General features: G+C 39.4%; 1 protein-coding gene across 1 annotated transcript in view; it reads left to right on the top strand.

Annotated features, from left to right (window-relative positions):
- HHAT (hedgehog acyltransferase) overlaps window positions 1-21350 on the top strand; it is a 159307-nt gene that overhangs the window by 93218 nt on the left and 44739 nt on the right. The window lies entirely within an intron of this gene.

Raw genomic sequence — 21350 nt, forward strand, 5'->3', positions numbered from 1 at the left:
AAACAGGAACAGTTTTCTTCTGAGGTTCTTATTGCTGCCAGAGCCCCACATCATAAAATAAAGGTCTTGTAGAGGAATATTTCTTCCTCATGAGGGAAGTACCAATAGGCTTCTGTGCCTAGAAGTGCTGTCCTAGAAAGACCACCACTGTATATTGCTCCATCATGCAGTGTTTCCTCCTCTTGTTCCTTGCAGTGGTTTAGAATTTAGCTCTGGGGTTCCAAGGTCATACTTTAGCATCCCAAAATAATGAAAGTATTAAAGAGTAAGTTATGTGCATAAACTCAATGATTACTCTTCTGAGCTCAAGCAAAAAACCCCATTCAAACAGCCCTAAGAAAGGTACATTTTTAGCATAAAATATAGTGAAGCTTTTTGTTAATATTGGGCTGGGAAGATAGGGTGAAATACTTATTCATGTTTGGTTTTTGTTCTTAAAACATAAAAGATTTGTTTTCTGTTTTCTTAAAAAGGCTTTGTTTTCTCTGAAATTGTTTCCTCCCAGTTAGCTAGTTAATAATTTCAGTAAAAAAAAACAAAATAGCTGAAATAATAAGTTCGGAAGTACAGTTAGACATCACTTCTTATGTATAAAAAAAAAAGCACTAGTGAAATTGTCCGTTTCAGGATTGTTTTCTTAATGCAGTATGTATATTATCAATGGAGAAAGTAAGCGTTCCTCTTCAGAAGGGTTAGCAGTTGGCAGAATGCTGGGGGTTTAGCAAGTGGAACAGTAATTAAAATGGATCAATTATTGATTGTTTTTCTAGGTTTGGGTTGGTGGTGTTGGGGCTTTTTTTGTTTTGTTTTTCTTTAATAGTTCTTCGGCCTATTGCTCTGCATATAGCTTGAGTACATCTAGTTACTTCAGTATTAGGTACTGGATGTCTAAGATAGGAATAGGAAATGAGTTTAGTCATGTGCAACTTTGTCTCCACCATGTGTTAATCAAATTAGCTTTATTTTTACAACGTAAAAGCTTTTGCTTAGTGCAGATCATACTCTGCTAGTAGAAATCTCAGTGTTAAGCTGGATATGCCTGTATCCTTAGATCACACAGATGACTGAGTGTATTCTATTACTGCATTATGGTTCTGACAACTCATGTGTCTGAAACACCCACTAAGATCTTATTGCATCAACACTCCTGCTCCATTGTGGTTTTCCTACTGTGGAACAATTGCTGAGCATTGAAAGTCAAATCCAGAAGGATTATTCAGAACTATGGTCTTCAATTTAGAGTAAATTTAAGTGCTGGTCTGTAGGAGATGTATTTAGAGAGTGCAGTACTAAAAGGTGAAGATAAATCAATTTGTGTATAGTCTTCACTGTTCTGGTGGATTCAGTTCGTCAATATATTTAGACGAAACTAAATACTACAATATATACTCTTCGGGCATTCTTTTGTTAGCCCAAGGACAGATGAGATAATCTAGCTGCTTGTCTTCAACTCAAGTTTTTGTCATTACCTTCATAAAAAATTAAATGGGGATATGCCTGACTTGTTTGAAGAAGTGTATGGGTGGTGGTAGTGGGTGGGTGTTCTGTGAGGCAGGATAGCGTTTGGTTTGGGGTTTTATTTTTAAATTATTGTTCTGGTGTGATGGAAGTAACATTAAGTTCTCATGCATGAATATTTTCTCTTGTGCGCTATGATGTTGAAGAGCTTTGATTAGAACAGATGTTGACCTCCCATCACTGTCTTGTGAAGAGTAGTTCAGAAATCTGGCAAGGGACCCCCAAACCACTTCTCTGCATAATATCCAAATCTGTGTCCTTGCACTTGGTAGACAAAGCAACATTATCATGTCCATTACATTACTAAGATGTGGTAGATATGTATCTAGTTAAATTGAGTCAATAATTTTTAGCTTTGGGTCGAGTAGAGAGAAGATACTTAATGAATTTTAGGCTATAATACAAAAATAATATTCTTGCTCTATTTAAAGCCTTTTTGATCTGTTTGAAATTTATCTTAGTATAGGAAACATAAGCAGGGTTTTGCACGACTCTAAAACCAAATCTAGAGAGTAGACGTTTGCATTTGGAGTACATCTCTACATTCACAGCAACCCGGGCAGCAAGACTTGAGATTAGTTGAGTTAGCAGAGGGCTCTGCAGCAAGAGTGTGATATAAGGAGGTAAGGAATAGACATCAGGTAAGGCACAGAGAGCTGTGGAAAGAAAGCTGTCCACCTGGCATCAGCTGCAAAGAATAGTTCCTTTTCTTTGTTTAAGTTCCACAGAATTACGTCTATAGAGATTTTGTACATATATGGGTAGGAAGAAGAGAATAGATGTGCGTTTCACAGTTTGTAAATATAATTGGTATATGTAGGTCACTAACAAAAATAGTCAAGAACGTATGCTAAACTCAAGCAATAAAATGCATCTCAGCAGAAAGCAAATCTCCAGGTTTAGGTGCAGCTTTAGGTGTCGTGCGTGGCATTTTCAGCTCTAGCAAGTAAATGAACCTCAGAGTATCAGTATTTTAAAATCCTAAATGCCCAATGTATAGCACTTTGTAGTAAAACATTATGAATTCTATTGTATAATATCTAAAAAACAGTGCTTGGAGAGCACATTAGCATGTGTGTGACAGTGATGAAAATTTAAAATGGCTAATGGAAAAGTAAGTTTTACTGAAGCTGAAGATGTATGAAACGCACTTCTAGTTTTGTTCTTCGGTTACTGAACAGGATCTACTGTGTTCTTTTGCAAAGACCAAGTATTACCAAAAGTCTATACAGTTGTCTGAGAGTGGGGAGGAGAGGCCATGGGTGTGAAAGCAGTTAAAGCCCAGGCCAGCATAGTCAGTGCAGGGAGGAATGTGCAAGTGAGCTACCTTTGTTTTCCAAGCTTTGTGGATTTCTTTCTAGCAACAGGATTTGGAAGAAGTGGTTTCTCCTGTGTGGTAGGTTTTGCATGCTGCAATGCCCCTTGCCATGCCATAGTAATCCCTCCTCTTTTCCCAGAAGTCTCACTTGACAGATATTTGAACTGATTTACAGTGCTTTGGCAGTGCTTTCCACAGCTCCCATACCACTGACAAGGAGAACTTATCTTTGAGCGTGCCAGGTAGCAGTATTTGTTAGTATTTGCTTTCCTCTCGTGAAAAATAAATTATATTTATCTGGCTTTACAATTAATTTCTGTGCATCATTAAAATCACTATTGTCAAAATTACGAGAGCAGGAGTGTGTGTGTCTTATATGTATGAGTATTTGTTCTTAAAGTTGTTCTTAAACTGTTCAGACCAGCCTTAATGCTTATTTATAAAACTTAATTTGGACCCATAAGTTATTTACAAAGAAAACAGTTCCTCCAACAAGCATTTGCTCTGACTTTTTTTCAGTAAGACTTTTCTCATATGAGATGGTGTCATTCTAATAAGAAAGCAGGAGAAATGTCTTCTACCTAACAAACTGGTTTTCATCCTGTCTTCAGGGTAATTAATTAATTAATCCTTCACTTCAAAATGAGAGGCTCCAATGAGCGGGGTTCCCTTTGGAAGGGCTCTCTCCTGGGACCAGCACGGTGCAGTGCTTTCGGGTAAGAGGCTGAATTACCTTAGCAAGTGTGGCCAAAGGCATTAAGCTGGGAGGAGACACAAGTATATTGGGTAATAAAAGTATAAAATGCTTCCTCCTCTCTCTTTGGCTTGCAAGGAGCAGAGCCCAGATCGATGAGGACAGCGCACGGTGTGCGTCAGGCATATTTTACTTTGAATAGCTGTCTGCAAATTGGACAGCTGTCATTTAACTTAGCTATAAACCAGTACTTTGAGTATCCAATTTACCTTGCTAAATTGTGAGGAGTGCCTCTCTTGAGGGCAGTTCATCCCACATACATCTATCTTAGCACAGGATAAGATGCGTTGTCACTCTTCACTGAGTTCAGAGGCATTTTGTATAGGCTAGTTTAGATTAGATTGGATGTCCAACCTTTGAGAAGGTGTCCTTTAGTAGACAGCCAGCTAAGAGTGAATTTCACCTTCACCGCAGGAGTACAGTTGGGCAGAAGTCCTGCAATGGACGGTATCTGACTGTTCTACCAGATTGCAAATCTAGTGCATCACCAGCGTCATACCACTTACAACAAAGACCTTACACCAAGATGCATTGGCAGCAGTGTTAAATGCATAAAATAACCTCTTCTCCTACATGATGTTCTGAAGGTTAAAATATGTCCAGTTTTGGTTACTGCAGTTTAAAAAAATAGTTATCATCTGACAATTAGGCAGAGGGAAATACAGCAACATCTTTTGCAAATCTAGGAGCCATGACCGTGAAATAAATGGCATTGTTTTGTGTTGAGAGGAAAGTATTCGGGAGAGAAATAGGTATGTAGATGTTTCTTCAAAGAAAATGTTACCAAGCTATTCTGTATTCCCAGAGAGGTCAGGAGAAGGAAAAAAAAGGTGTAAAATGTAGCAAGGAAGCTTGAGTTGTAGGAGAAATCTTCAAACTGTAAGATGGGGAAAGTATTGAAACACATTACCTATGGAAGCTGTTTGACTGCCATCTTTGGAGGACAGTCTCCAGGTGGACAAAAGTCTGTCAAGCAATGTAGAAAATACTGAACCTCTGAATGGTCCCAGACCTGTTCCAAACTCTGTTTTTTCCAGGTCGTTTATCAGCAGATACAGCTGTTTACATGGAAGAGAAATCTGTGAACAGCACAGCAGGATTTTTATTTGGATTCATATATTTCTGCAGTAAGTTAAGGACCATGGTAATTTACAAAAATGCAGTTTTAGTAACATTTGGTAGCAGTTTCTTTATGAAGTTGGGTGAGTTGATGGGGAAAAAAGTCCATAGTATTGGGGCTGAGGTGCAATTTAGTGGAAGTCATGGTGCAATTTTAAACTGCTGACAAATACTCTCATGGAGAAGTCTGAAATTATTTGCTGTTTCATACTTGGTCTTCTAGTATTTAGGATGAAGTGCATAGTGTTGTATATGAATATTTCATTAGATAAATTTCTGAGAGCATTTAAACCCGATGGTACTATGCAAAACTAAAGCTGATTTCTCAATGTCTAGTATTTGTTCACTGGTTGAAGATGGTGAAACCTTTATTTTGCCTCCAGATTTCCCTTTTGGCTTGCTTTGAAGCAAAATCAGGTTTTATGCTGATCAGAGTTCAGTTATTTGGTTAATTTATAGGGAAAAGACATTTTCTCATCACTTAACCTAGTTTATGGAGGCAGAAAGCCTTTGGACTTCTTCACAGCTGTGCAGTGCTACCTCAGATTGTGTTTCACAGGACACCTTAGACATTGACTTGCAAGTGAGAATTTCCGTGATAATGGCATACAAATGCAGATGTTTGAGTGAGCCAAGGAGTTTGGTGCAACATGCATAAATGTGGAATTTTTGGCTTGCCTTGGCAGAAACAGTAGACCATTATCGTACGACATTAAATTAAAATGATGCTGTTTGCTAATTGCACCTTATGGCAGTATTGAAGATTATTCTCAGAGTTTATGTTTATTTTATGTAAATCACGTAGTGAACGAATTGAGAATTGAAAGGGTATCGGGATCCTTCAGGACATCATCCTGGACTGCTGTTACCATTAAAAATTTTCCCCTTGATTTTGCAGACAGTGAATCTAGCTCCTTTTTTCTACAAAAAATTACTTGTATGCTAGTGCTTGAGTGGTTGAAAACCACAACTTCACTACTGTGTAACTCCGTGTGCGAGATGTCAGTAACAAAGAAAGGTGAGAGATTCCTGTATCGGTTGTTGTATGCTTTAGCCTGGCTCATGTAAGGCCATGTCTGCCCATTAGATGTGTTGCTGATCATATGCCTCATTTGCTGCAATAATGAGTGTAGGAAAAACATCTCAGGATGATCAGCAGTTCATACGACGGCATGTCTCCCTTCAGAGACTATCTGAATATTGCTACTTAGCTTAGTTAAAAGATTTAACTCATTTTAAGGGCTGAAGGAAGCTAACAAAAAGAGGTGGAACAAGGATTCCGCTGTAGAGTAACTGGCATATGGTCTTCCAGCATTTCTGTTCGTCCAGATTTTCACTGAGAAATCCCACTTGCTGCTGTTATGCAGCAACTTAAGTTGATTTTTTCCAAAAATACATTTATGAATGCTATATTGATGGATTGCACAATTTAAAGAAATGTTGCATAGTGGCAGGAATAGTACTGAAAACATCACATTTTTCAAAATGATCCATTCCTCTTCATGCACAAAGGAAACTTGTTTTTACAATTATTTATGTGACCCTGCTTGGTGGGTGTAGTTCATTGGGAAGCGAATTGGCAAAATACCACGAAAAATAAATTTTAGTCTGCAGTAATAAGGGAGCAGTGATATTTTTTCACCTTCACCTCTCAAAGGATGAGAGCTGTATAAAAGCAAATATTCACGCTTTTGGGGTGTTTTCTTTAGAGTTGAAACAATAAAGCATGTTCTGCCATTTTCTGTTGGTTTGAGCCTCCATTCTATGTGAAAATTGTTGGAGCATTGCCACATTTAAATTCAACTGCTGCTGTTGGATCTCGAAAGTTTACTATTTGTCTTTACAGTCTTAAGACCTGACCCTGCAATCAAATCAATGCAGAAAGATCCTTCTATTTGGGAAGCCCTAGAACGTGTGCAGACACATCTGCTGGGATCAATATGACTGCAGGGTCAGAATCAGTCAGAAAGGACCTACCTCTCACATACCATGTCAAAGCCTTTATTTTACTTAGGGCATGCACAAGTACAAAAAATGCAGGGGAGTCTGCACTATGGCTACATGTGCAGCTTTCACGGTTGTGCGTTGTGTTCTACGTGACTTACAGAACTAAGTAAACTACACCGCACACAAAAGACGGGCTCGTTCCTCCATTGCCCTGCCTTCTTGGCAATGTACTTGGCTCTTTTATAAACAGCAAGTTTGCTATTTAACGAGCCTTGCTGGTCACAGCAAAATGCCTCCAGATTTTCAATGACTTGGGCAAGATTCATACAACCTTTTCTTATCATTGTAATGATGCCAGTCAAGTGTAGGATGGTACAAAGAGGAGTTGGTGTAGTGGGCTGGCCAAGTCCACACCTTGCTGGTGGTGATGGGCTTAGTGTGGAAGCTGGAATGAATGATACCACCAAACATGCATGTTCTACTGGTATAGCAGATCAGTACGTGCTGTTTCAGAGGCTGAAGTAGTTTGAATGTGTGGATTCTTTATGTCTTAAACACAGCATGAACATAAAAAATAAAACTAGTTTTTGTCTCAAAAACCTTAAAATTGCCATGACCACATGACTGCTTGTCAACGTGTAATTCAGCTTGTAATTCCTATAGCAGAGCTCAGCAAATAAGTAAGAGGATGAGAATGGTTTTAAAATTCATGGGAGAACTTCTTAAAAAAATTATCTTGTAACACCTCTAAAATGCCTTTCTCTTTTGGGTCCTTATACACAAAATGTACGATGACAGACACGTCAACAGGCCCATGTAGGAATACCCTTGGAACCACATTTTCTTGAAAGCGTTCTTTGGGAATTGCTAACAAGACAGGAATAGCGTTCCTCATTTCCCCTCTGAGTTGTAGGTTAACCAGCAGGGACTCTGCTGGGGGCAGCAGTGTCGTTGCTTCCAGAAGCGCCACTGGAAGGTGGGAAGGTACCTGTGGCTATGCCAGATCTTTTTTGCCATGCATGGCCAGCAAGAGTAATTTTTGAGGACCATCAGCTTTCTTTCTCACTCCAGGTCCTGCTCATCCTCCACGTTGAGGGTAGAGAGACAGTTTTGGCCTTATGTTGCAGAGGAAGAAGTGTAGTGACCCACACTGGCCATGACTGTTTCTCTTCCCAGCCATTGCACATGCTGCCTCTTGCCATGCAAAATAGTCCGGCCAAGAACCTTAGGAGGGCAGAGGAGGCTCACAGTTTTGCCTTCTCATTCCCCTGATTTTTTGGTTTTTTTTTTTGCCATACACAGCAGGAGTGTCAGAATGACTCACAGCACCATAGCCTCGTATAAAATACTCGGATTGCTGTTTTATACTTGCTGTGTCACTGCACTTATCGGGAAATTTGTACAGAAATGAACTCATGGATGCGGTAGCAAGCATGTCACTGATTAGTAACAGCCATAGTTTCCGCTAAGAGTTAACAACAGTTGAAAAAAGTTCTCTGAAGAATGATGCAATCTTCTTTTCCCTTATTCAGAAATTTCCAGGGGTCTTGTAGCTGCTGCTTCTTTCTCATCATTGAATCCTGTTTCTTCCTTCTGTCAGCTCCTTTCATCTGTCTTCAGATTTGAACTAGTCCTGACTCTCTCACTTTTTTTCAAACACTTATGGAGAGTGCAGTTCCCAAATACAGAAAGTAACTCTCTAACAGCAGGAACTGGAACACCAGCTGTATTTAGTTTTGCAATCATTGAGACTTTCATGGCAACTTTCTAAGTTGTTTATTCCCTGAAAAATGATGTTAAAACTGCATTGTGGGGTTCCACAATTACTGCCACTTGGAGCCTGCTAGATGAAATTTTCTCAGCTTATAGGAAAAAACCACACTTTTATTTTTTTTTTTTTTTTACAAATGTCAGCCCTGCATTATCAGCTTGAGATGGGAAATTCAAGCTGTGTTCCTTCTGGCTCTTGCATCTCTGGCAGCAAAGTCAGAGATGCTCTTAACGATTCTGTTGTGAAGGTGCATGGGTCACAGAGGAAGCTGATCCTCTTCTAAAGATTGTGTTGTCTGTGCAACAGGAGGGAAAAGCAGTTAAGAGCTTATTTTTCTCACTGAGAAAGCTTGACAGGAGTTTTTTTTACACTATAGCCCAGTTCTGCTGCATAAGTAGGCAACCTTTTTACACTAATGCTGTTCTGTCTGCAATTCTGTGTTCACAAACAAAGATAATTGTCTCAGACTATTTTAGCATATTTCTTTTTATCTCTGAATGAATTTATTTCTACCATCAATTAAATAGACACTTCTGTAAAGAATAGAAAAACTGAAAGTACGAGAATTCTGCAGAAAAATGACTGATTTAATTAGGTCTTTTCTCGTTGTCTTTTGGGTTTTTTGGGGTAGGGTTTTGGTTTGGGTTTTTTTTCTGAGAAGGAGAAAGTGAAACTTTGTACTCATATTAGATAAAATTTGTAGACTCACACCCTCATAAATGCTGACAGTTCTGTGAAATGTCTTCTAGCTCCTGTCATCATGTTTCTTGCTAACTTGCGTGCTGTGGCATGTTTTCTTAGTGCACTTGGTCCCAGCCCACAAAGATCTGAAACTGTTCATAGTTGGGATTTAAGTTCATGCCCGAATTGGAATATATCAAACTTTAGTGGACTTAATCAAACCCTATGAGAAACGGCCCCATGCGGTGGGGCAAACTTAACCTCAGTAATCCTAGAAATGTTACATTTTTCTGTTAGTTCATATGCGTGTGTGTGTAGGTGACAGTATGTAGCTGAGATACTAGACCAAATAAATGCAAGAAATATTAATGTCTTAAATCCAGTTGTAAAGTTGGAGATCATCATAAGAGTTCCCAGTTGTTATAAATTACATCTGCTGCTTGTTGTTCATTCTGTAGTGAAATAATTATAAATTTCAGAGCAGGGAAATTCCTCAAGAATGTTTCCTCGAAGAAAGTAACAGACTTCCAATATTAGGGTAGTTTTTATTTAATGAACTGTCTTCCATTTTATCTTTCCCTTTTCTCATTTATTATTTCTAAATTTTCTAATATAAGGAGAGCATCTACTGAAACCCAGTTGTGACTTGTTAGGTTGCGGATATCTTCCTAGGTGTTGAATTTTCACTGTTAGTAGGTTAGCCTAAAAGCCTGTTAGAAATGTCTTAGCCCTCCATGCTTTAACAAGATGCGTTTTATTTCTGACAGCTGTTGAGATACCTAAGTCTTTTTTTCTTCAAATCTCCGTTAAGCTGCCAGACTTGTGTATTCCTGCCCATTCTACTAGTTAGCAGTAAATGGCGTGAGACATTTTTAGCTAGAGTGGCATGCCAGTATTTAAGCATCCTAAATACAAAATACGCTCTGTTGTTAATAACTGATTTAGTTATTCTGATTATTTTTAAAGGTACTTCCTTATTTTTGCAGCTTGCTTGGGAAAACCAAAAAATAACATAATAGGGGGTTTTTGTGTTGTTAGCATCCGTGCTTCTAACTATTGATTTTCATTATTTCTGCCCTCTTTCATGTGGTTTTTATTAGACCCATAGCTAAGCCTTCTATCAAATATAATAATCCTTGTGCAAATTCTAACTTAGGCTTTGAAGCAATCCTGGGAGAAGAGTGACTTGTGTATTATAATACAAATTATCCATAAAAATTCTCCCACTGGTGGGACTTTTATGTCTGAATAAAGATTTATCTTGCATCTGTATTGAAAAAAAGTCAAGTCGTGCTACTTGTGTGGAGTATTGTTGTGGGAGAGGGTTGTTTGTCTCTTCAGAAATAGTAGTAAAGTGTTATTGAAGTAGTTGCATTGTTCAGATGGAAAAATATCTTCTTCAGCAGTTCTTAACATTGAAAGAAAAGTGTAACTATCTTGTCCCATTACCGGCAGGTTAATATGCATCCTACAGTGAGGAATAGTTTGCAAATAATTGGAAGTGGTTTAGACTTGAATATTGTGACTATAATGCTTTACCCCAACCCCTTTGTCTGCTAGTAAATAGTGAAGGCATTTTCTATTTAACAAATAGTTTTTATGTAAATAGTTGAAAACCAGCAAATCAGAGAATCTTAATGTTGTCCCAGTTGTCCCAGTCCTATTCACTACCTTTCATGTAGAATGCTTAAAACAGTGACCTTTGTTCTAGCATCTGTCGCATGCAGCTGAGAATGTTTTATATATTCCTTTATTACTGTATATAAAAACTGCCTCAGTTATGTTTTTAATGTAGCAAATCAGAAATTAAAACACACATGCGGAACAAGATCATCTTCAAGACATGGGCACAGTTCAGTACAGATGAAGTCCAACGTGTGGGTATCTTATTTTTTTTTACTCCAGTATCGAGACAGGAGACAATTTGCTTATTCCTGTCCAACTAGTATGTTTAAAAGTTTAAGAAAAGTCAAGCTGTAGACTGGTTAGCAATGTGGAAAATGAAATGACTGAAAAACACTAGAGAATTGCTAATGGCATGTACAGTATTTTGCCTTAGCTTAAGTTCAATTTTTTTCCAGGTCAGGAGCAACTGAGAATTTGTACCGCCTGATTTTTTTACTGTGCCCGTGGTATACAAACTGGGAAGAAGGGTTGAGATAAAATTGCTGTTGTTTAGCAGGAACTTAGCAGGATCGAGGTGGGTCTGCAGACTGCTCTAGCAGTGGAATAAGCTTGGAGACTGAACTCCCTCTCTTGTCAATGGTTTAGCCATTAGAGACCACAGCTATTGCGTAAAAGCTATGAAAAAAGTTATGGATTCAGTTTTTGTCACACCCCAGGTGTGCTAGAAGGAGTTTCTGCGTGGGAGTTTGGATATTACTGCCTGCAAAAGCAGTCTCCCTCTAGCTGGTCTTATTCCTAGCCTTACTAAGGATGTCCAAGCAGAATAAGATTCTGTTTTCCAGCATTTTCTTACACAGATTGGTTGCCATTTCATCAGAAATAACAGGAGATCTGCATGACTAAGACATCTAAGTGCCTCTGTGAGTCGGCAGGTAGAGCCGACAGGGGAAAACCTTCACTAGAGCCCTGATCGAAAACCATCAGTGTCCCCCAAAGAGACTTTTAACATTATTTTAACCATAAGTCTACGAGAGCAGGTTGCTGTATTTAGCACCTTGTTTTTGTCCACATGCCAAAAGCCTTCCTGGTGCTCACCGAAGTGTGTAAACGGTATTGTGCCCGGGTTAATACAACTCTCATAATGTGATTTGGCCAATGTTGCATATTAAGTCAGGGGCACAAGTAGATGGAGAAATCAGGAATCATGAGTCCTATTCACTAAATCATCCTTCTATGAGAAGTTAATGGTTACAACTTGAGCTCTATAATTAATATCTTGTTGCAGGCCAGCCATGTGATACCCTGATAACAGCTAACCTTGCCAGTGGAGAGAAGTTTCATGCTAGACATTGAGGATCTGTCTTCATTTTTCTTGGATGACCATGCAGCAGAAACAGAGAAAGCAGTATTTGTTAGTTAGATGGGGCTAATTCAGGTATTACAAGTAAGCTGCAGCTAAAGACCCTTGAAAGTCTTTTAAAAAGTGCGGATATTCTTGCAGCATTGTGGCAGACTGTCATGTGGACAGAGTTTTAGTAAGTCGGCCAGTCCTGGCACACCCCAAGGTCTGTCTTCTGTGGTATCGTGTATCGTGCTAGCACCCAGCACCAGACACTCAGGGGAAAAAATAAGTAAGGAACAGGCTAGGTCTGGAGAGTGCAGCACAGCAAAAGCTGTTGTTACAGTGGGAGCCAGTGCACGCTCCAGTCTGAGCAGTCCAAGCCACGAGGGGCAAGGTTGTGTAAACATGGTCCTTTTTCATTAGGATTGGGGACGTTCTTGGCAAGGGTAAAAGTTACTTGGGCCTCATTGAAAATCTGGTCAGTGAATGTACCGCTGACTTTGGTGAATAACCTCATACATAGGGCAGAACATAATTGCTGGGCAGTGCTGCCTAATTGCATAGGGCAGTACATAATGTTACACCTCCCTGAAACAGCAGGATTTAATTTCTGTTACGGAACTGAGGAAGCAGTCATTATTTCTTTATCTTACAAGTATGTGTTTGGTCTCTGCTCTCCTCTGCTATAGACGGAGGAGTCAGATATTTTGGCTTAACTACAACTAAAGTGTGAGAAAAACAAAAGACAAAAGCTAATTAATATTCTTTTGACTGCTGCTCTGAAGAAATGGAGCTGTATTCTCAGCTCCTTCTTAAGCTCCAGTGCAGATTAAAAGAAGACAATGACTACAAGGGAGGACAGAAAAAAAAGAAATGGAAACAAGGCAGACTCAGCCAAGAAAGAGGTCTGGCCTAAGCATTTCTTTACACTGCAAATTCGTGCAAAATAAACCTTGAAGAGAGACCTGCATTGAAGCCCACTCTGTCTTTGCAGGTTTACTCCATGGCTTTTGCACAGGGTCTCACTCTCTCTTTGCTTGGAGAAAAGCTGTTGTCCAGTTCCTTTTACTGGCCTGGTTTGTGGAGCAAACAGTCCCGCTCTGAAGTAGCACAAGGAACACAGATGGTGGATCATGCAGCACAAGATACCAGTGGTGTCAGCAACTCAACTGCAAGAGCACATTCCACTGGATGAGTAAGTTATACCTACTTAAAAATGTAATACGGACCAACACTTTCAATCTATAAAAGCAGAGTGCAGATTCACATCTCACGGCTGGCTGCTTTAGCTTGTGTGGCTGGCACTGATACAACCGCTAAGGACAGAGAAAGCAGTATTTGTTAGTTAGATGAGGCTAATTCAGGTATTACAAGTAAGCTGCAGCTAAAGACCCTTGAAAGTTTTTTAAAAAGTGCGGATATTCTTGCAGCATTGTGGCAGACTGTCATGTGGACAGAGTTTTAGTAAGTCGGCAGGTCCTGGCACACCCCAAGGTCTGTCTTCTGTGGTATCATGTATCGTGCTAGCACCCAGCACCAGACATTCAGGGAAAAATGAGTAAGGAACAGGCTAGGTCTGGAGAGCGCAGCACAGCACCCGAGCAAGTTAATTGACTTTGACACGGTAATCCAGCTAGTATGAACTGTAGAGTTGGGGGCACTTTTTTTTTTTTTTTTTTTTTTTTTTAATGCTGTGTAAAGGGTTAGGTACAAATCAGCTTCTGTAGCACCAGGAGCAGTTCGGCACTTGTAGTGAAGAACTAAATCTGTGAAATTACTGGCGTCTGGCATCTGAGATACTAATATATCCAAGGAAGTGCTATTCTGACTTTGCCTACGTTCTTCCTCATCCCCTATTCTCCAAGTTTTAAAAGGATTCTTTTTTCTTTAACACTTTCGATCATTGTGGCTGTTCTGATTGACTTTGCTGGCAGCTCTCTCTGGAAGGACATCTGCTGAGGTTGTGGGATTATGGAGCCAGTGCTAAGGAAGTGCATCGAGGCAGCTTATAGTTTACTCCTTTTCAATATGTATAACAGCATGAATTCCATTTAACAATTCCAATAGATATCCAAGAACACTTTGTTTCAAAGATCAAGCTTTACTTTGGGTTAACACTGGGTTTGATGTTGGACTATCACCCTTGTTTGTGTTGTGGGTATGAGAGGCCAGAGCACAGAGTGCATTAATGCAGCTTCTGAACTCCATGCATGCTGATTTTTATTTGAAGTGTAAACTGAATCTTTTCTGGTTACTGTTAATGTTACCTAGAGAAATATACCCAACCTGTGAAAGTTCCTTCAGCAATCAAAGCTCTTATGTCCATTACAGCTGGCAACAGGTGGGCTTTTTTCCTGTCAAAGCTGATTCTCTCAAAAGAAGTTGGATTGACAGGACAGAAACAGCTCTTTGGACTCTCCAGTAATGAAGACCACCTTTTCATTGCTGGTAGAGGTTAGGGCAGCTGTAAACTTTCTGCTGAAATTGATAACCTACAACAGCTGTCAGCAGACTGGAGACTGCTAGACTCTGCTGTGGTTTAATGAAGTCCAGCTAAGGCCTAGGAAAGATTTAAAGCCCGCCTACTCTGGCTGTGCTACTCCTGACCATTTGTTCTTTTACTTTATTTCTAAAACAAAATATGCTCATTTGTCACATGTAGGGTGACTTGTTTCTCTGCTATGTCCACCATTTTGAAGTGAAACATCATGAAGTATAACACCTTTTGGCTGTATTTCTCTTTCATTTACCTTAAAAAGAATATAAAACCCTTTGAAAGGATAGAAAGCTATGTCATTTCCTGCAACATAGTGTAATCTGGAATAAAACCCAAACCATATTCGGTCATCTCAAATTTTTAGAAACATATACTGTCCCTGGCAAAAATCCTTTTTGTATGTTCATTCCCTAATTCTCTTAACAAACCAACCAAACATTTGGTGGGGTGAGCCTTTTTTATCATTATTATTATTATTAGCAGAGCTGGCTCCAGGAAAGCATATGTGTGTTTGACTTCCTCAACACTTACATTTTACTGAAATACCACAAGACATTCGTGAGGCTTTGTGTTTAGCAGACAGTGTACTTGCAAGGCATGAAAGCAGGCACGTTGCCCTTATTTTGTTGTTTTGTTTACATTTAATCCTTTTAAATCCTTTTTCTTAGTCTTTTCCAGGAAAGAATTAAATGCATGGCTATTTCTCTGACTACTTTCATTTCTAATCATTCTTTGTCAGGTCATTCCTTTTGACAGTTTCGAATTTTACTGGTGGTTATTGAAAGACATCAGAATTCACTCTGGGCTAGAGGATGTGTGGTGGGTAACCTATCACTCTTGACTGGCAGACTGACAGTAATATTGCTCTGCAATAACTGTCACAGATCAGTGACCATTTAGGATATCATGGGTTTTGTGGGTTCCTTCCCTCTCCCCAATCCCAATATCACCCTGAACATGTCTTCATATAGGAGAATAAAAATAGTTTGAGGACGTCAAAGAGCAGACAACTGCGTGAGGAGACTGAGTAGCATACAAATGATTAATGAAATTATGTATTTGGCACTAGCAGCGTTATTTTTTGGATAATGGATTCCGGAGGAGGTAAATCAGTAATGGGATTTAAGAAGCACAAGAGGAGATTTCAGTATAATAAATTGCATTCACAAAGATGTTACCAAATATCAGTAGATATTACAGGAGCTGGGAGGATTTTTGTTTGAACTGCAAACAGCACACTCAAATTTTTAACTCTGTTGAGCACTGGATTGGTAAAGTATCTGTTGAAGATGGCATTAGCGCTTTGCATTACTTTCATCATTCACCGTGCTCCTGTAGGGAACTGAGCAGGTTCTCCTGCTGTGTAAGAAATACCAGATGTTCATTAGTCCTTGCTGGCTCCATGAAGAGGCTGATAACCTCATGGCACCTGAAATGGTCTATCTCACCCCTCACCAAATTTCCAGATTGTTTTGTTGAAACAAAGAGCACCAGTGTGAAATCTTCAAGTCCCACAACATGCTAGTTTTCACAGAAAGTGTTTGATCTTCCCTCTTTGCACTCTGTGTCTGGACAGGTCTTTCTGTTTTCAAAATATTTTGTTCTTCTGTTGAACTACTTGGTGTTCTTCAGTACCTTCTTGTGAATCACCTTATTAGAAGACTTATGGAAGCCTATAAATGTGAAGTATGGTAATTGGTTTTCCCTTCATTCACTGTCTTGGTGTTGTAATAATTACGACAGTTTTCCTATGTGAAACTATGCTGCCCTAATAATTGAAAACAGTGGGAACAGTAGAATTATTTCACTCATTCGTCAGGTATGTGTGTAGGATTTACCAGTCTGTGACTCTGCAGTTTGAACATGTGTTGTTTTCCTCCCTGTTAAACGTGAACGTGTCAGGCAAGGAGGGAGAGAACTGAATTGAGCACAGACACTTCATCATACACCAGGAAATGTAATTGGAAACACGCATTGAGTGGATGGTTGTAGCTGCGTTTGCTCTCTCCGCGTCACAGGTGGTCTTGGCCTAAGTAGGCCCAGGCAGGACCTTCAAGCAGACGTTCTTGCTGCCTGCTGCCCCAGGCAGCCGGCGTGTCCTGGGCCTAGGGAACGTGGTACTGGCACTGGGACAAGGTGCTCCCGCAGCTCTCCAGCGCTGGGCTTCTGGTGTTCTTCAGCCTGCCGGAGCCCGCCCTTCCTAGCAGCCCTGCCTGACAGGCTGAGCTTTTCCGACACAAGGAACTCTTCTCCTTCCCTGGCTGCTACAAGCCGATGGGACAGATTATTTCCTTCTGTTTATAAGTGGCCTTTTACAGACTTTACTGTACCTCCCCATTATTTTTCCTATGTGTCTTTCCATCAGTCTTTCTTTTATGTTGTCTCCAGGTCTCTTATCATTCTTACTGGATGTTTTCCAGTATGCCTATATGCTCAGGTTAGGTAACCTAGTGAAGCTGCAGAAATGCAGTATTCATATTTCATTAAAATCTCGGTGATATGGTCTGGCTCCAGTTACAGTGGGGTAGTGTCAAGTTCAAAGTTTCAATTTCAAATTCATTGAAATGTATACCCATGCAGAATTGGTTTGAATACAGCTGTTCTTCCTGTTGACTAAAGGAGAAGGGTACAATGCTTGCCTGGCATCATTTTACCATAGGATAATTTCAGGTAATGAAGATAAATCAGGTTTATTTTATGAGTGTAGTCAGGTACTTGGTTTTGAAGAAGCTTTAATCACAGTCCCAGAGGTGCTGTAAAGAGAGGCTGAGTATTTCAGTTTACTCTAAACAGATTAGAAACAGCTTTGCCTATGCCATTGTTGGCATCAGTTTTACAGAGCTGGAGTAGGAGTGCTCACATGGTCATTACTGCATTTGCTTAATTAAAATGAGCTGAAAACATACATTTTCATTAGACCAATATTAAGCTACAGTTTTGTTTAGGCAAAAGCAGAACATTAAATAGACATTGAGTATTATCACTGATGTAAGTTTGATCCAAAAAGATACATGTGTTTATAAATACACAGAACCTTAAGCTAAAATGGATCTGCCATTTTTCCTTTTACTTATCATGCACTGGGGAAAAACTCACGAGGTAACTATCACAGACTAATTTATACACAGCAGCTTTTAAGGGTTGATTAAACGTCCGAGATAACCTGTGTGCTCAAATCACAAGTTTGCCTTGAATATCATCTGACAAATTTATTAATGCTCGAGTTTTCAAACAGAGAAAAGGAATGTTAAAATGCTAAACGTGTTTTATGAGATGCCCTGAGGAAACCTCCTTACATGTAACTTTGCTCGAATTTGATGTAATGCTGGCATCGCTTTTTACAGTTTGTAATTTTTGCATTTGATTTCTTCCTGGTAGGTCTAACCTCCTGCCTTATCAGTGCTCTCCAGGTCTCAAAGGGAGTAGTGGCCAGTAGTGAATTCACTGTGCTTATTGCTGTTTCCACATAACTTATCTGAAATGTAATGGGCATACTCCAGGATTTCATCTATCTCCTTTATGACAATAATTAGTTCTCTGGGTTTATATTTTAATTTGTCATTCTGCAATTTCTGTTTCTTAAAATAATTGTTCTATTGCAATATTTTTAATTTCAGTGGGTCTTACAGCTTGTCTATATAGAAAAGTAATTATGAAGATCCAAACGAGTCCTCAATTTAAAGTTGCCAGAGTTACTACAGAATAGCATATTCCTGGTCAATGCTACTGAGCAGACATTCTTTATTATATTTCAAGTGAAGCACAGACATTGTTTGCCCTCCAGATCATAAATGTAAACTGCTTGTCTGGCAATTGAGATCTGGTTTCTTTCAATCTAGTTCTAATAGCATGGCATTTTTCCTCTGAAAAAGGAAGAAAAACGTGTTTGCTGGAGACATGGCATGGAGCTTTTTATCCCAGCAAAGAGTTTGATACCCCATAACACTGAAGTACACATAGAACTGATATGTGTTAGACAACCTGAATTATGGCAAGTGAAAAAAATACTTTGACAATGTTAGACATGAGTGAGGGGCAGGTGAATGGGAATTTGTGGGGACTCCTGTCTTGAGTGAATTGTTTTGGCTAAAAAACATACATTTTCAAGTATATTTCATTAGAAATATTGTCATCTTTGTTACTTCAGACAGAGGACAAGTACATTTTTCTTGTAAAACAAAGTTCTATTCTGACTTTTGAAGCAATATTGAAGAAGCCCTGTAGCTACACCATGAAGAGGTGCCCATGGTAGTGCATCAGGTTGGTTTGGGTTTGTTTTTTTCCTCCCTAGACTTGAGAGTGTACAGTAGCTCTTTTCAGAATATGAGTTTAACATCAAAATAATTACAAAGGGTTGCTTGGTTTGTTTTTTTTTTTAAATAGCTGCTGTTTACCTGTGGCACATCTGTCAGCCGTGCAGACAGTGGACAGTAGAACGTTAGGCCATTGAAACTGCTCCCCACTAGTTGTGGTTTGAACCTCAAGTACTGTCTTTCCTTGTAGTGCAGAAAGGAAAACTTGCTAGGGGATGGGAAAATTTGGTTTTGTCATTATGCTAAGTGTATGTTAAGGAAATGTCTGTACACAAGAGCACGTATGTGGAAGTCATTCACTGAGACCATGCTTTCACTCTGTTTTCATATTTGCAATCCAGTCTCTGTTGCTGGGAAAAAAAGGCAGGAAGCTCATAGCAAAAATAATATTCTGTGGTTGTTTTGTTGGGTTAATGTTGATGTTGTTGTTGTGGTGGTTTTTGGTTGTTTTTTTTTTTTTACTTTTAAAGCGGACAATAGTTATTGTTAGACCATTTTTAAAAGTTACTGTGGAGAAAATCTGTATTTTTTTGTCCTGACAAATTAAAATTAAAAATGCATGGATGAAATTGAAGCTGAAGTAGAATTTGCATTGAAAAACAAGATTTTGTTCCATAACTTAAAAGAAGAAACAAAAATGAAGTGTACAACTTTGCATAACAATATGATCATTATGTTAGGATTCCTCCAGAATACTGTATTGGCATCTGAATTTTGGGGCGCCTGTCATTTATTTCTTTTACTTAATGGCAAAGTTTAAGAGGCAATATCCTCTTTCCTTTTGCTCTGATCATCATCCTGCTATTTGATATAGTTTTGACCTGCAATAACTAATAGCTCTTTAAGGACACTTAGGAATTCTTCTTCCAAGTTTCTGTTGTTTGCATTTCTCCCAGAATATCAAGTATAACCTTGTGAGGGTAGTTTGACATTTCTGCAGCTGCACTCCATCCCACTCTGTTTTCCTCATGACCAGATTTCGTGAATTTCCTATATTCTTTATCCAGAAAGATAATAGGTTTATTGGACATAATTAGTTTGCTTTAAATCATTGCTGCTTATCACTCTTACCTTTGTCATCACAGAGGTTGTTTGTAGTTTTTGTTATCTAAATATTTGCAGCATTCTTTTACTAATTATACATGCCAGCACTTACAGCTGCTCTCCATTAGATGAGCCTAACCGCTCTGCAGCTACCTTTTCATCATTTAAGAAAATCGGTTGGTGATTTGGAAGGGAGATCAACTCCCTTGGCACCCTGGCAAGGGTATCGTCTGGCTCTTGGGCAGCTGTGAGCTGGTGTCAATGGAGAGGCGTTGGGGTATGTTAGCAAGGATGTGGCTGTTGGATGACAGGCTGGGTCAAGCAGAGAAAGGAGGGCTTCCCTTTACCGTTTCCCATTTTACTAATCATAAGTGCATCTCAGTAATAGAGTATCTGATGAATGGTGGGATGGCTGTTGTCTGCATACATAATGGAAAGTTGAGCCGATTCAGACTTTCTGATTTACAGGGTTTTTTTCCCGTCCATCTCTCTGCTTGTGATATTTATCATTACAAAGAATGCCCTGCAAATGCAGCCAGTTCTATGAATCTCTTAGCTTTATTGGAAAGGTAAATAAATCCAGAATAGGCGTTGTAAAGGATTAGCAATGGAGTGAATTGCAGTTATAGTCACCCATGTTCATGATTGTGAGCTGCATTTACACACCTTTCCTCCCACAAAGAGTGACAGAAACAAACTAAAATATGACAGGAAGGTGGTGGATGGAGAGTTGATGGACTCAATTGTCTTCTCTGAGTTGCTTTAAAAAAAAGGAAAGAATTGTTTTATGTTACCATCTTTCACAAAGCTGGTACCTTTTCTGAGTACCAGGGAAAAGGCAGCACAAAACAGCTTTATATTCGCATCTCTGGGGCTTGGGGGTCAGTCACTGCTTCATTAGTTCACGTGCAGGAATGACAGCTCAGGGCAGAAAGCAGATTAGCTTCTATTAATTACTGTAAATCCCTTATAAAATCTTCTGTGGTGGAATTAATAAATAATTAGTTGCTGCTGGAAGCAACCGAGATTTTAAATACATAAAAAAATAGCGATGACTTAGAACTGTATCGCATTAGCTTTGTATTTGTGTTGAGGTTGAGGGTGACCATGAAATTGTGACAGTGGCAAAATCTCACCGGCCATCTAGACCACTGCCGTCTCAGACTGACATTTGTAAGAGCTGAAATATTTTTATTCTCTCTAGTTCCCATCCAGGACTAATACTGAAGGGATGAGTTTGTATTCAAGGGTGTGTTTGTTGGCTGTCTGCTGGAGAGGTTTCGCTGAATGACTTATTTGGGCTAATGTAATTAAGCTTCTCACAGCCTAGAGCCAAGCCAGAAAAATAGCAGCGTAAGTGTGCTGCAGCGCTCTGGGCTCGCTGTCCTTGCGCTCGCCGTCCGCGATCGGCAGGGCACAG

Source organism: Caloenas nicobarica, chromosome 3 (genome assembly GCF_036013445.1).
Source record: "Caloenas nicobarica isolate bCalNic1 chromosome 3, bCalNic1.hap1, whole genome shotgun sequence".
NCBI lineage: Eukaryota > Metazoa > Chordata > Aves > Columbiformes > Columbidae > Caloenas > Caloenas nicobarica.